General features: G+C 52.9%; 27 non-coding genes across 27 annotated transcripts; 14 read left to right on the top strand and 13 right to left on the bottom strand.

Annotated features, from left to right (window-relative positions):
* Positions 1-116: 116 nt before the first annotated feature.
* On the top strand, positions 117-188 carry TRNAW-CCA (transfer RNA tryptophan (anticodon CCA)). Its single transcript has one exon. It is a non-coding gene; the product is annotated as a tRNA-Trp (tRNA).
* Positions 189-752: 564 nt separating this feature from the next.
* TRNAI-AAU (transfer RNA isoleucine (anticodon AAU)) lies at positions 753-826 on the bottom strand. Its single transcript has one exon. It is a non-coding gene; the product is annotated as a tRNA-Ile (tRNA).
* A 126-nt stretch (positions 827-952) lies between these two features.
* On the top strand, positions 953-1024 carry TRNAW-CCA (transfer RNA tryptophan (anticodon CCA)). Its single transcript has one exon. It is a non-coding gene; the product is annotated as a tRNA-Trp (tRNA).
* A 564-nt stretch (positions 1025-1588) lies between these two features.
* On the bottom strand, positions 1589-1662 carry TRNAI-AAU (transfer RNA isoleucine (anticodon AAU)). The gene has a single exon. It is a non-coding gene; the product is annotated as a tRNA-Ile (tRNA).
* A 126-nt stretch (positions 1663-1788) lies between these two features.
* TRNAW-CCA (transfer RNA tryptophan (anticodon CCA)) lies at positions 1789-1860 on the top strand. Its single transcript has one exon. It is a non-coding gene; the product is annotated as a tRNA-Trp (tRNA).
* Positions 1861-2424: 564 nt separating this feature from the next.
* On the bottom strand, positions 2425-2498 carry TRNAI-AAU (transfer RNA isoleucine (anticodon AAU)). Its single transcript has one exon. It is a non-coding gene; the product is annotated as a tRNA-Ile (tRNA).
* A 762-nt stretch (positions 2499-3260) lies between these two features.
* TRNAI-AAU (transfer RNA isoleucine (anticodon AAU)) lies at positions 3261-3334 on the bottom strand. Its single transcript has one exon. It is a non-coding gene; the product is annotated as a tRNA-Ile (tRNA).
* Positions 3335-3460: 126 nt separating this feature from the next.
* On the top strand, positions 3461-3532 carry TRNAW-CCA (transfer RNA tryptophan (anticodon CCA)). The gene has a single exon. It is a non-coding gene; the product is annotated as a tRNA-Trp (tRNA).
* A 564-nt stretch (positions 3533-4096) lies between these two features.
* On the bottom strand, positions 4097-4170 carry TRNAI-AAU (transfer RNA isoleucine (anticodon AAU)). The gene has a single exon. It is a non-coding gene; the product is annotated as a tRNA-Ile (tRNA).
* A 126-nt stretch (positions 4171-4296) lies between these two features.
* TRNAW-CCA (transfer RNA tryptophan (anticodon CCA)) lies at positions 4297-4368 on the top strand. The gene has a single exon. It is a non-coding gene; the product is annotated as a tRNA-Trp (tRNA).
* A 564-nt stretch (positions 4369-4932) lies between these two features.
* On the bottom strand, positions 4933-5006 carry TRNAI-AAU (transfer RNA isoleucine (anticodon AAU)). The gene has a single exon. It is a non-coding gene; the product is annotated as a tRNA-Ile (tRNA).
* A 126-nt stretch (positions 5007-5132) lies between these two features.
* TRNAW-CCA (transfer RNA tryptophan (anticodon CCA)) lies at positions 5133-5204 on the top strand. Its single transcript has one exon. It is a non-coding gene; the product is annotated as a tRNA-Trp (tRNA).
* Positions 5205-5768: 564 nt separating this feature from the next.
* TRNAI-AAU (transfer RNA isoleucine (anticodon AAU)) lies at positions 5769-5842 on the bottom strand. Its single transcript has one exon. It is a non-coding gene; the product is annotated as a tRNA-Ile (tRNA).
* Positions 5843-5968: 126 nt separating this feature from the next.
* Positions 5969-6040, top strand: TRNAW-CCA (transfer RNA tryptophan (anticodon CCA)). The gene has a single exon. It is a non-coding gene; the product is annotated as a tRNA-Trp (tRNA).
* A 564-nt stretch (positions 6041-6604) lies between these two features.
* Positions 6605-6678, bottom strand: TRNAI-AAU (transfer RNA isoleucine (anticodon AAU)). Its single transcript has one exon. It is a non-coding gene; the product is annotated as a tRNA-Ile (tRNA).
* Positions 6679-6804: 126 nt separating this feature from the next.
* Positions 6805-6876, top strand: TRNAW-CCA (transfer RNA tryptophan (anticodon CCA)). The gene has a single exon. It is a non-coding gene; the product is annotated as a tRNA-Trp (tRNA).
* Positions 6877-7440: 564 nt separating this feature from the next.
* TRNAI-AAU (transfer RNA isoleucine (anticodon AAU)) lies at positions 7441-7514 on the bottom strand. The gene has a single exon. It is a non-coding gene; the product is annotated as a tRNA-Ile (tRNA).
* Positions 7515-7640: 126 nt separating this feature from the next.
* Positions 7641-7712, top strand: TRNAW-CCA (transfer RNA tryptophan (anticodon CCA)). The gene has a single exon. It is a non-coding gene; the product is annotated as a tRNA-Trp (tRNA).
* A 564-nt stretch (positions 7713-8276) lies between these two features.
* TRNAI-AAU (transfer RNA isoleucine (anticodon AAU)) lies at positions 8277-8350 on the bottom strand. The gene has a single exon. It is a non-coding gene; the product is annotated as a tRNA-Ile (tRNA).
* Positions 8351-8476: 126 nt separating this feature from the next.
* TRNAW-CCA (transfer RNA tryptophan (anticodon CCA)) lies at positions 8477-8548 on the top strand. The gene has a single exon. It is a non-coding gene; the product is annotated as a tRNA-Trp (tRNA).
* Positions 8549-9112: 564 nt separating this feature from the next.
* On the bottom strand, positions 9113-9186 carry TRNAI-AAU (transfer RNA isoleucine (anticodon AAU)). Its single transcript has one exon. It is a non-coding gene; the product is annotated as a tRNA-Ile (tRNA).
* A 126-nt stretch (positions 9187-9312) lies between these two features.
* TRNAW-CCA (transfer RNA tryptophan (anticodon CCA)) lies at positions 9313-9384 on the top strand. The gene has a single exon. It is a non-coding gene; the product is annotated as a tRNA-Trp (tRNA).
* Positions 9385-10148: 764 nt separating this feature from the next.
* Positions 10149-10220, top strand: TRNAW-CCA (transfer RNA tryptophan (anticodon CCA)). Its single transcript has one exon. It is a non-coding gene; the product is annotated as a tRNA-Trp (tRNA).
* Positions 10221-10784: 564 nt separating this feature from the next.
* Positions 10785-10858, bottom strand: TRNAI-AAU (transfer RNA isoleucine (anticodon AAU)). The gene has a single exon. It is a non-coding gene; the product is annotated as a tRNA-Ile (tRNA).
* Positions 10859-10984: 126 nt separating this feature from the next.
* Positions 10985-11056, top strand: TRNAW-CCA (transfer RNA tryptophan (anticodon CCA)). Its single transcript has one exon. It is a non-coding gene; the product is annotated as a tRNA-Trp (tRNA).
* Positions 11057-11620: 564 nt separating this feature from the next.
* TRNAI-AAU (transfer RNA isoleucine (anticodon AAU)) lies at positions 11621-11694 on the bottom strand. The gene has a single exon. It is a non-coding gene; the product is annotated as a tRNA-Ile (tRNA).
* A 126-nt stretch (positions 11695-11820) lies between these two features.
* Positions 11821-11892, top strand: TRNAW-CCA (transfer RNA tryptophan (anticodon CCA)). The gene has a single exon. It is a non-coding gene; the product is annotated as a tRNA-Trp (tRNA).
* The last annotated feature ends 508 nt before the right edge of the window (positions 11893-12400 follow it).

Here is a 12400-nt window from a genome sequence, read left to right on the forward strand (position 1 = left end):
TAGGGAGAGCCGGCCAAAGCTGGCACAGGGCTATCAGGGCAACCAGGTCAATCTGTGGGCAACCGCTGAAGAATTGACGCCGGAGTAGCCTAAAGCTTTCCAGAGCCACCACAGCTGACCTCGTGGCGCAACGGTAGCGCGTCTGACTCCAGATCAGAAGGTTGCGTGTTCAAATCACGTCGGGGTCATGTTGGTTTTCATCGTCACCCACCCAAGCCAGGCTCCTCTGGCCCCTCCGCGTTGTCCCATCATTCCATTCCGGCTCCCACCCACGCAGGCTCCCGATCACCCTCAGAAGGCTGGGTGAACAGCCAAACCTAAAGAGCATGTGCCGTAGGCCTGGAAGAAGCTCCACTCCTGGGCTCATAGCATTGGGTGGAGGGTTGCAAAGCCTCAAATTAATAAGAATCAAGCATGTAAAACCTGCAAGGGTCAGAAGGTGCTTTGCAAGGCGTTATGGGTTGTTTTTCTTTCCCGAAGAATACATGTCTTACCTCGGGTTCTAACATAAGCGTGCAGAGAGGCTCCAGGGCTTGTGGCGTCAGCTAACTTTTTGTTTTCCCACAATCTTTAGCAGATATGGTTCTGGATCTTGGAGCCTTGAGGTGTTGTGGGACATAATTAAGCTGGGACATAATTAAGCTGCGCCACTAGCGAAATAGGCATCTTTGCTATCCGTTGAGTAGGTTAAAGAAAACTAGGCCAAGCGCCGACGGCCATAGGAATCCACCGCGGTTGGAATAAAAGGGCAATGGCCCGTACGGGGATCGAACCCGCGACCTTGGCGTTATTAGCACCACGCTCTAACCAACTGAGCTAACCGGCCGAAACTTGCATAGGGAGAGCCGGCCAAAGCTGGCACAGGGCTATCAGGGCAACCAGGTCAATCTGTGGGCAACCGCTGAAGAATTGACGCCGGAGTAGCCTAAAGCTTTCCAGAGCCACCACAGCTGACCTCGTGGCGCAACGGTAGCGCGTCTGACTCCAGATCAGAAGGTTGCGTGTTCAAATCACGTCGGGGTCATGTTGGTTTTCATCGTCACCCACCCAAGCCAGGCTCCTCTGGCCCCTCCGCGTTGTCCCATCATTCCATTCCGGCTCCCACCCACGCAGGCTCCCGATCACCCTCAGAAGGCTGGGTGAACAGCCAAACCTAAAGAGCATGTGCCGTAGGCCTGGAAGAAGCTCCACTCCTGGGCTCATAGCATTGGGTGGAGGGTTGCAAAGCCTCAAATTAATAAGAATCAAGCATGTAAAACCTGCAAGGGTCAGAAGGTGCTTTGCAAGGCGTTATGGGTTGTTTTTCTTTCCCGAAGAATACATGTCTTACCTCGGGTTCTAACATAAGCGTGCAGAGAGGCTCCAGGGCTTGTGGCGTCAGCTAACTTTTTGTTTTCCCACAATCTTTAGCAGATATGGTTCTGGATCTTGGAGCCTTGAGGTGTTGTGGGACATAATTAAGCTGGGACATAATTAAGCTGCGCCACTAGCGAAATAGGCATCTTTGCTATCCGTTGAGTAGGTTAAAGAAAACTAGGCCAAGCGCCGACGGCCATAGGAATCCACCGCGGTTGGAATAAAAGGGCAATGGCCCGTACGGGGATCGAACCCGCGACCTTGGCGTTATTAGCACCACGCTCTAACCAACTGAGCTAACCGGCCGAAACTTGCATAGGGAGAGCCGGCCAAAGCTGGCACAGGGCTATCAGGGCAACCAGGTCAATCTGTGGGCAACCGCTGAAGAATTGACGCCGGAGTAGCCTAAAGCTTTCCAGAGCCACCACAGCTGACCTCGTGGCGCAACGGTAGCGCGTCTGACTCCAGATCAGAAGGTTGCGTGTTCAAATCACGTCGGGGTCATGTTGGTTTTCATCGTCACCCACCCAAGCCAGGCTCCTCTGGCCCCTCCGCGTTGTCCCATCATTCCATTCCGGCTCCCACCCACGCAGGCTCCCGATCACCCTCAGAAGGCTGGGTGAACAGCCAAACCTAAAGAGCATGTGCCGTAGGCCTGGAAGAAGCTCCACTCCTGGGCTCATAGCATTGGGTGGAGGGTTGCAAAGCCTCAAATTAATAAGAATCAAGCATGTAAAACCTGCAAGGGTCAGAAGGTGCTTTGCAAGGCGTTATGGGTTGTTTTTCTTTCCCGAAGAATACATGTCTTACCTCGGGTTCTAACATAAGCGTGCAGAGAGGCTCCAGGGCTTGTGGCGTCAGCTAACTTTTTGTTTTCCCACAATCTTTAGCAGATATGGTTCTGGATCTTGGAGCCTTGAGGTGTTGTGGGACATAATTAAGCTGGGACATAATTAAGCTGCGCCACTAGCGAAATAGGCATCTTTGCTATCCGTTGAGTAGGTTAAAGAAAACTAGGCCAAGCGCCGACGGCCATAGGAATCCACCGCGGTTGGAATAAAAGGGCAATGGCCCGTACGGGGATCGAACCCGCGACCTTGGCGTTATTAGCACCACGCTCTAACCAACTGAGCTAACCGGCCGAAACTTGCATAGGGAGAGCCGGCCAAAGCTGGCACAGGGCTATCAGGGCAACCAGGTCAATCTGTGGGCAACCGCTGAAGAATTGACGCCGGAGTAGCCTAAAGCTTTCCAGAGCCACCACAGCTGACCTCGTGGCGCAACGGTAGCGCGTCTGACTCCAGATCAGAAGGTTGCGTGTTCAAATCATGTCGGGGTCATGTTGGTTTTCATCGTCACCCACCCAAGCCAGGCTCCTCTGGCCCCTCCGCGTTGTCCCATCATTCCATTCCGGCTCCCACCCACGCAGGCTCCCGATCACCCTCAGAAGGCTGGGTGAACAGCCAAACCTAAAGAGCATGTGCCGTAGGCCTGGAAGAAGCTCCACTCCTGGGCTCATAGCATTGGGTGGAGGGTTGCAAAGCCTCAAATTAATAAGAATCAAGCATGTAAAACCTGCAAGGGTCAGAAGGTGCTTTGCAAGGCGTTATGGGTTGTTTTTCTTTCCCGAAGAATACATGTCTTACCTCGGGTTCTAACATAAGCGTGCAGAGAGGCTCCAGGGCTTGTGGCGTCAGCTAACTTTTTGTTTTCCCACAATCTTTAGCAGATATGGTTCTGGATCTTGGAGCCTTGAGGTGTTGTGGGACATAATTAAGCTGGGACATAATTAAGCTGCGCCACTAGCGAAATAGGCATCTTTGCTATCCGTTGAGTAGGTTAAAGAAAACTAGGCCAAGCGCCGACGGCCATAGGAATCCACCGCGGTTGGAATAAAAGGGCAATGGCCCGTACGGGGATCGAACCCGCGACCTTGGCGTTATTAGCACCACGCTCTAACCAACTGAGCTAACCGGCCGAAACTTGCATAGGGAGAGCCGGCCAAAGCTGGCACAGGGCTATCAGGGCAACCAGGTCAATCTGTGGGCAACCGCTGAAGAATTGACGCCGGAGTAGCCTAAAGCTTTCCAGAGCCACCACAGCTGACCTCGTGGCGCAACGGTAGCGCGTCTGACTCCAGATCAGAAGGTTGCGTGTTCAAATCACGTCGGGGTCATGTTGGTTTTCATCGTCACCCACCCAAGCCAGGCTCCTCTGGCCCCTCCGCGTTGTCCCATCATTCCATTCCGGCTCCCACCCACGCAGGCTCCCGATCACCCTCAGAAGGCTGGGTGAACAGCCAAACCTAAAGAGCATGTGCCGTAGGCCTGGAAGAAGCTCCACTCCTGGGCTCATAGCATTGGGTGGAGGGTTGCAAAGCCTCAAATTAATAAGAATCAAGCATGTAAAACCTGCAAGGGTCAGAAGGTGCTTTGCAAGGCGTTATGGGTTGTTTTTCTTTCCCGAAGAATACATGTCTTACCTCGGGTTCTAACATAAGCGTGCAGAGAGGCTCCAGGGCTTGTGGCGTCAGCTAACTTTTTGTTTTCCCACAATCTTTAGCAGATATGGTTCTGGATCTTGGAGCCTTGAGGTGTTGTGGGACATAATTAAGCTGGGACATAATTAAGCTGCGCCACTAGCGAAATAGGCATCTTTGCTATCCGTTGAGTAGGTTAAAGAAAACTAGGCCAAGCGCCGACGGCCATAGGAATCCACCGCGGTTGGAATAAAAGGGCAATGGCCCGTACGGGGATCGAACCCGCGACCTTGGCGTTATTAGCACCACGCTCTAACCAACTGAGCTAACCGGCCGAAACTTGCATAGGGAGAGCCGGCCAAAGCTGGCACAGGGCTATCAGGGCAACCAGGTCAATCTGTGGGCAACCGCTGAAGAATTGACGCCGGAGTAGCCTAAAGCTTTCCAGAGCCACCACAGCTGACCTCGTGGCGCAACGGTAGCGCGTCTGACTCCAGATCAGAAGGTTGCGTGTTCAAATCACGTCGGGGTCATGTTGGTTTTCATCGTCACCCACCCAAGCCAGGCTCCTCTGGCCCCTCCGCGTTGTCCCATCATTCCATTCCGGCTCCCACCCACGCAGGCTCCCGATCACCCTCAGAAGGCTGGGTGAACAGCCAAACCTAAAGAGCATGTGCCGTAGGCCTGGAAGAAGCTCCACTCCTGGGCTCATAGCATTGGGTGGAGGGTTGCAAAGCCTCAAATTAATAAGAATCAAGCATGTAAAACCTGCAAGGGTCAGAAGGTGCTTTGCAAGGCGTTATGGGTTGTTTTTCTTTCCCGAAGAATACATGTCTTACCTCGGGTTCTAACATAAGCGTGCAGAGAGGCTCCAGGGCTTGTGGCGTCAGCTAACTTTTTGTTTTCCCACAATCTTTAGCAGATATGGTTCTGGATCTTGGAGCCTTGAGGTGTTGTGGGACATAATTAAGCTGGGACATAATTAAGCTGCGCCACTAGCGAAATAGGCATCTTTGCTATCCGTTGAGTAGGTTAAAGAAAACTAGGCCAAGCGCCGACGGCCATAGGAATCCACCGCGGTTGGAATAAAAGGGCAATGGCCCGTACGGGGATCGAACCCGCGACCTTGGCGTTATTAGCACCACGCTCTAACCAACTGAGCTAACCGGCCGAAACTTGCATAGGGAGAGCCGGCCAAAGCTGGCACAGGGCTATCAGGGCAACCAGGTCAATCTGTGGGCAACCGCTGAAGAATTGACGCCGGAGTAGCCTAAAGCTTTCCAGAGCCACCACAGCTGACCTCGTGGCGCAACGGTAGCGCGTCTGACTCCAGATCAGAAGGTTGCGTGTTCAAATCACGTCGGGGTCATGTTGGTTTTCATCGTCACCCACCCAAGCCAGGCTCCTCTGGCCCCTCCGCGTTGTCCCATCATTCCATTCCGGCTCCCACCCACGCAGGCTCCCGATCACCCTCAGAAGGCTGGGTGAACAGCCAAACCTAAAGAGCATGTGCCGTAGGCCTGGAAGAAGCTCCACTCCTGGGCTCATAGCATTGGGTGGAGGGTTGCAAAGCCTCAAATTAATAAGAATCAAGCATGTAAAACCTGCAAGGGTCAGAAGGTGCTTTGCAAGGCGTTATGGGTTGTTTTTCTTTCCCGAAGAATACATGTCTTACCTCGGGTTCTAACATAAGCGTGCAGAGAGGCTCCAGGGCTTGTGGCGTCAGCTAACTTTTTGTTTTCCCACAATCTTTAGCAGATATGGTTCTGGATCTTGGAGCCTTGAGGTGTTGTGGGACATAATTAAGCTGGGACATAATTAAGCTGCGCCACTAGCGAAATAAGCATCTTTGCTATCCGTTGAGTAGGTTAAAGAAAACTAGGCCAAGCGCCGACGGCCATAGGAATCCACCGCGGTTGGAATAAAAGGGCAATGGCCCGTACGGGGATCGAACCCGCGACCTTGGCGTTATTAGCACCACGCTCTAACCAACTGAGCTAACCGGCCGAAACTTGCATAGGGAGAGCCGGCCAAAGCTGGCACAGGGCTATCAGGGCAACCAGGTCAATCTGTGGGCAACCGCTGAAGAATTGACGCCGGAGTAGCCTAAAGCTTTCCAGAGCCACCACAGCTGACCTCGTGGCGCAACGGTAGCGCGTCTGACTCCAGATCAGAAGGTTGCGTGTTCAAATCACGTCGGGGTCATGTTGGTTTTCATCGTCACCCACCCAAGCCAGGCTCCTCTGGCCCCTCCGCGTTGTCCCATCATTCCATTCCGGCTCCCACCCACGCAGGCTCCCGATCACCCTCAGAAGGCTGGGTGAACAGCCAAACCTAAAGAGCATGTGCCGTAGGCCTGGAAGAAGCTCCACTCCTGGGCTCATAGCATTGGGTGGAGGGTTGCAAAGCCTCAAATTAATAAGAATCAAGCATGTAAAACCTGCAAGGGTCAGAAGGTGCTTTGCAAGGCGTTATGGGTTGTTTTTCTTTCCCGAAGAATACATGTCTTACCTCGGGTTCTAACATAAGCGTGCAGAGAGGCTCCAGGGCTTGTGGCGTCAGCTAACTTTTTGTTTTCCCACAATCTTTAGCAGATATGGTTCTGGATCTTGGAGCCTTGAGGTGTTGTGGGACATAATTAAGCTGGGACATAATTAAGCTGCGCCACTAGCGAAATAGGCATCTTTGCTATCCGTTGAGTAGGTTAAAGAAAACTAGGCCAAGCGCCGACGGCCATAGGAATCCACCGCGGTTGGAATAAAAGGGCAATGGCCCGTACGGGGATCGAACCCGCGACCTTGGCGTTATTAGCACCACGCTCTAACCAACTGAGCTAACCGGCCGAAACTTGCATAGGGAGAGCCGGCCAAAGCTGGCACAGGGCTATCAGGGCAACCAGGTCAATCTGTGGGCAACCGCTGAAGAATTGACGCCGGAGTAGCCTAAAGCTTTCCAGAGCCACCACAGCTGACCTCGTGGCGCAACGGTAGCGCGTCTGACTCCAGATCAGAAGGTTGCGTGTTCAAATCACGTCGGGGTCATGTTGGTTTTCATCGTCACCCACCCAAGCCAGGCTCCTCTGGCCCCTCCGCGTTGTCCCATCATTCCATTCCGGCTCCCACCCACGCAGGCTCCCGATCACCCTCAGAAGGCTGGGTGAACAGCCAAACCTAAAGAGCATGTGCCGTAGGCCTGGAAGAAGCTCCACTCCTGGGCTCATAGCATTGGGTGGAGGGTTGCAAAGCCTCAAATTAATAAGAATCAAGCATGTAAAACCTGCAAGGGTCAGAAGGTGCTTTGCAAGGCGTTATGGGTTGTTTTTCTTTCCCGAAGAATACATGTCTTACCTCGGGTTCTAACATAAGCGTGCAGAGAGGCTCCAGGGCTTGTGGCGTCAGCTAACTTTTTGTTTTCCCACAATCTTTAGCAGATATGGTTCTGGATCTTGGAGCCTTGAGGTGTTGTGGGACATAATTAAGCTGGGACATAATTAAGCTGCGCCACTAGCGAAATAGGCATCTTTGCTATCCGTTGAGTAGGTTAAAGAAAACTAGGCCAAGCGCCGACGGCCATAGGAATCCACCGCGGTTGGAATAAAAGGGCAATGGCCCGTACGGGGATCGAACCCGCGACCTTGGCGTTATTAGCACCACGCTCTAACCAACTGAGCTAACCGGCCGAAACTTGCATAGGGAGAGCCGGCCAAAGCTGGCACAGGGCTATCAGGGCAACCAGGTCAATCTGTGGGCAACCGCTGAAGAATTGACGCCGGAGTAGCCTAAAGCTTTCCAGAGCCACCACAGCTGACCTCGTGGCGCAACGGTAGCGCGTCTGACTCCAGATCAGAAGGTTGCGTGTTCAAATCACGTCGGGGTCATGTTGGTTTTCATCGTCACCCACCCAAGCCAGGCTCCTCTGGCCCCTCCGCGTTGTCCCATCATTCCATTCCGGCTCCCACCCACGCAGGCTCCCGATCACCCTCAGAAGGCTGGGTGAACAGCCAAACCTAAAGAGCATGTGCCGTAGGCCTGGAAGAAGCTCCACTCCTGGGCTCATAGCATTGGGTGGAGGGTTGCAAAGCCTCAAATTAATAAGAATCAAGCATGTAAAACCTGCAAGGGTCAGAAGGTGCTTTGCAAGGCGTTATGGGTTGTTTGTCTTTCCCGAAGAATACATGTCTTACCTCGGGTTCTAACATAAGCGTGCAGAGAGGCTCCAGGGCTTGTGGCGTCAGCTAACTTTTTGTTTTCCCACAATCTTTAGCAGATATGGTTCTGGATCTTGGAGCCTTGAGGTGTTGTGGGACATAATTAAGCTGGGACATAATTAAGCTGCGCCACTAGCGAAATAGGCATCTTTGCTATCCGTTGAGTAGGTTAAAGAAAACTAGGCCAAGCGCCGACGGCCATAGGAATCCACCGCGGTTGGAATAAAAGGGCAATGGCCCGTACGGGGATCGAACCCGCGACCTTGGCGTTATTAGCACCACGCTCTAACCAACTGAGCTAACCGGCCGAAACTTGCATAGGGAGAGCCGGCCAAAGCTGGCACAGGGCTATCAGGGCAACCAGGTCAATCTGTGGGCAACCGCTGAAGAATTGACGCCGGAGTAGCCTAAAGCTTTCCAGAGCCACCACAGCTGACCTCGTGGCGCAACGGTAGCGCGTCTGACTCCAGATCAGAAGGTTGCGTGTTCAAATCACGTCGGGGTCATGTTGGTTTTCATCGTCACCCACCCAAGCCAGGCTCCTCTGGCCCCTCCGCGTTGTCCCATCATTCCATTCCGGCTCCCACCCACGCAGGCTCCCGATCACCCTCAGAAGGCTGGGTGAACAGCCAAACCTAAAGAGCATGTGCCGTAGGCCTGGAAGAAGCTCCACTCCTGGGCTCATAGCATTGGGTGGAGGGTTGCAAAGCCTCAAATTAATAAGAATCAAGCATGTAAAACCTGCAAGGGTCAGAAGGTGCTTTGCAAGGCGTTATGGGTTGTTTTTCTTTCCCGAAGAATACATGTCTTACCTCGGGTTCTAACATAAGCGTGCAGAGAGGCTCCAGGGCTTGTGGCGTCAGCTAACTTTTTGTTTTCCCACAATCTTTAGCAGATATGGTTCTGGATCTTGGAGCCTTGAGGTGTTGTGGGACATAATTAAGCTGGGACATAATTAAGCTGCGCCACTAGCGAAATAGGCATCTTTGCTATCCGTTGAGTAGGTTAAAGAAAACTAGGCCAAGCGCCGACGGCCATAGGAATCCACCGCGGTTGGAATAAAAGGGCAATGGCCCGTACGGGGATCGAACCCGCGACCTTGGCGTTATTAGCACCACGCTCTAACCAACTGAGCTAACCGGCCGAAACTTGCATAGGGAGAGCCGGCCAAAGCTGGCACAGGGCTATCAGGGCAACCAGGTCAATCTGTGGGCAACCGCTGAAGAATTGACGCCGGAGTAGCCTAAAGCTTTCCAGAGCCACCACAGCTGACCTCGTGGCGCAACGGTAGCGCGTCTGACTCCAGATCAGAAGGTTGCGTGTTCAAATCACGTCGGGGTCATGTTGGTTTTCATCGTCACCCACCCAAGCCAGGCTCCTCTGGCCCCTCCGCGTTGTCCCATCATTCCATTCCGGCTCCCACCCACGCAGGCTCCCGATCACCCTCAGAAGGCTGGGTGAACAGCCAAACCTAAAGAGCATGTGCCGTAGGCCTGGAAGAAGCTCCACTCCTGGGCTCATAGCATTGGGTGGAGGGTTGCAAAGCCTCAAATTAATAAGAATCAAGCATGTAAAACCTGCAAGGGTCAGAAGGTGCTTTGCAAGGCGTTATGGGTTGTTTTTCTTTCCCGAAGAATACATGTCTTACCTCGGGTTCTAACATAAGCGTGCAGAGAGGCTCCAGGGCTTGTGGCGTCAGCTAACTTTTTGTTTTCCCACAATCTTTAGCAGATATGGTTCTGGATCTTGGAGCCTTGAGGTGTTGTGGGACATAATTAAGCTGGGACATAATTAAGCTGCGCCACTAGCGAAATAGGCATCTTTGCTATCCGTTGAGTAGGTTAAAGAAAACTAGGCCAAGCGCCGACGGCCATAGGAATCCACCGCGGTTGGAATAAAAGGGCAATGGCCCGTACGGGGATCGAACCCACGACCTTGGCGTTATTAGCACCACGCTCTAACCAACTGAGCTAACCGGCCGAAACTTGCATAGGGAGAGCCGGCCAAAGCTGGCACAGGGCTATCAGGGCAACCAGGTCAATCTGTGGGCAACCGCTGAAGAATTGACGCCGGAGTAGCCTAAAGCTTTCCAGAGCCACCACAGCTGACCTCGTGGCGCAACGGTAGCGCGTCTGACTCCAGATCAGAAGGTTGCGTGTTCAAATCACGTCGGGGTCATGTTGGTTTTCATCGTCACCCACCCAAGCCAGGCTCCTCTGGCCCCTCCGCGTTGTCCCATCATTCCATTCCGGCTCCCACCCACGCAGGCTCCCGATCACCCTCAGAAGGCTGGGTGAACAGCCAAACCTAAAGAGCATGTGCCGTAGGCCTGGAAGAAGCTCCACTCCTGGGCTCATAGCATTGGGTGGAGGGTTGCAAAGCCTCAAATTAATAAGAATCAAGCATGTAAAACCTGCAAGGGTCAGAAGGTGCTTTGCAAGGCGTTATGGGTTGTTTTTCTTTCCCGAAGAATACATGTCTTACCTCGGGTTCTAACATAAGCGTGCAGAGAGGCTCCAGGGCTTGTGGCGTCAGCTAACTTTTTGTTTTCCCACAATCTTTAGCAGATATGGTTCTGGATCTTGGAGCCTTGAGGTGTTGTGGGACATAATTAAGCTGGGACATAATTAAGCTGCGCCACTAGCGAAATAGGCATCTTTGCTATCCGTTGAGTAGGTTAAAGAAAACTAGGCCAAGCGCCGACGGCCATAGGAATCCACCGCGGTTGGAATAAAAGGGCAATGGCCCGTACGGGGATCGAACCCGCGACCTTGGCGTTATTAGCACCACGCTCTAACCAACTGAGCTAACCGGCCGAAACTTGCATAGGGAGAGCCGGCCAAAGCTGGCACAGGGCTATCAGGGCAACCAGGTCAATCTGTGGGCAACCGCTGAAGAATTGACGCCGGAGTAGCCTAAAGCTTTCCAGAGCCACCACAGCTGACCTCGTGGCGCAACGGTAGCGCGTCTGACTCCAGATCAGAAGGTTGCGTGTTCAAATCACGTCGGGGTCATGTTGGTTTTCATCGTCACCCACCCAAGCCAGGCTCCTCTGGCCCCTCCGCGTTGTCCCATCATTCCATTCCGGCTCCCACCCACGCAGGCTCCCGATCACCCTCAGAAGGCTGGGTGAACAGCCAAACCTAAAGAGCATGTGCCGTAGGCCTGGAAGAAGCTCCACTCCTGGGCTCATAGCATTGGGTGGAGGGTTGCAAAGCCTCAAATTAATAAGAATCAAGCATGTAAAACCTGCAAGGGTCAGAAGGTGCTTTGCAAGGCGTTATGGGTTGTTTTTCTTTCCCGAAGAATACATGTCTTACCTCGGGTTCTAACATAAGCGTGCAGAGAGGCTCCAGGGCTTGTGGCGTCAGCTAACTTTTTGTTTTCCCACAATCTTTAGCAGATATGGTTCTGGATCTTGGAGCCTTGAGGTGTTGTGGGACATAATTAAGCTGGGACATAATTAAGCTGCGCCACTAGCGAAATAGGCATCTTTGCTATCCGTTGAGTAGGTTAAAGAAAACTAGGCCAAGCGCCGACGGCCATAGGAATCCACCGCGGTTGGAATAAAAGGGCAATGGCCCGTACGGGGATCGAACCCGCGACCTTGGCGTTATTAGCACCACGCTCTAACCAACTGAGCTAACCGGCCGAAACTTGCATAGGGAGAGCCGGCCAAAGCTGGCACAGGGCTATCAGGGCAACCAGGTCAATCTGTGGGCAACCGCTGAAGAATTGACGCCGGAGTAGCCTAAAGCTTTCCAGAGCCACCACAGCTGACCTCGTGGCGCAACGGTAGCGCGTCTGACTCCAGATCAGAAGGTTGCGTGTTCAAATCACGTCGGGGTCATGTTGGTTTTCATCGTCACCCACCCAAGCCAGGCTCCTCTGGCCCCTCCGCGTTGTCCCATCATTCCATTCCGGCTCCCACCCACGCAGGCTCCCGATCACCCTCAGAAGGCTGGGTGAACAGCCAAACCTAAAGAGCATGTGCCGTAGGCCTGGAAGAAGCTCCACTCCTGGGCTCATAGCATTGGGTGGAGGGTTGCAAAGCCTCAAATTAATAAGAATCAAGCATGTAAAACCTGCAAGGGTCAGAAGGTGCTTTGCAAGGCGTTATGGGTTGTTTTTCTTTCCCGAAGAATACATGTCTTACCTCGGGTTCTAACATAAGCGTGCAGAGAGGCTCCAGGGCTTGTGGCGTCAGCTAACTTTTTGTTTTCCCACAATCTTTAGCAGATATGGTTCTGGATCTTGGAGCCTTGAGGTGTTGTGGGACATAATTAAGCTGGGACATAATTAAGCTGCGCCACTAGCGAAATAGGCATCTTTGCTATCCGTTGAGTAGGTTAAAGAAA

This window comes from Lithobates pipiens, unplaced genomic scaffold, assembly GCF_037356315.1.
Source record: "Lithobates pipiens isolate NorthernLeopardFrog02 unplaced genomic scaffold, aLitPip1_a1.2 Scaffold_8, whole genome shotgun sequence".
NCBI classification, from domain to species: Eukaryota; Metazoa; Chordata; class Amphibia; order Anura; family Ranidae; genus Lithobates; species Lithobates pipiens.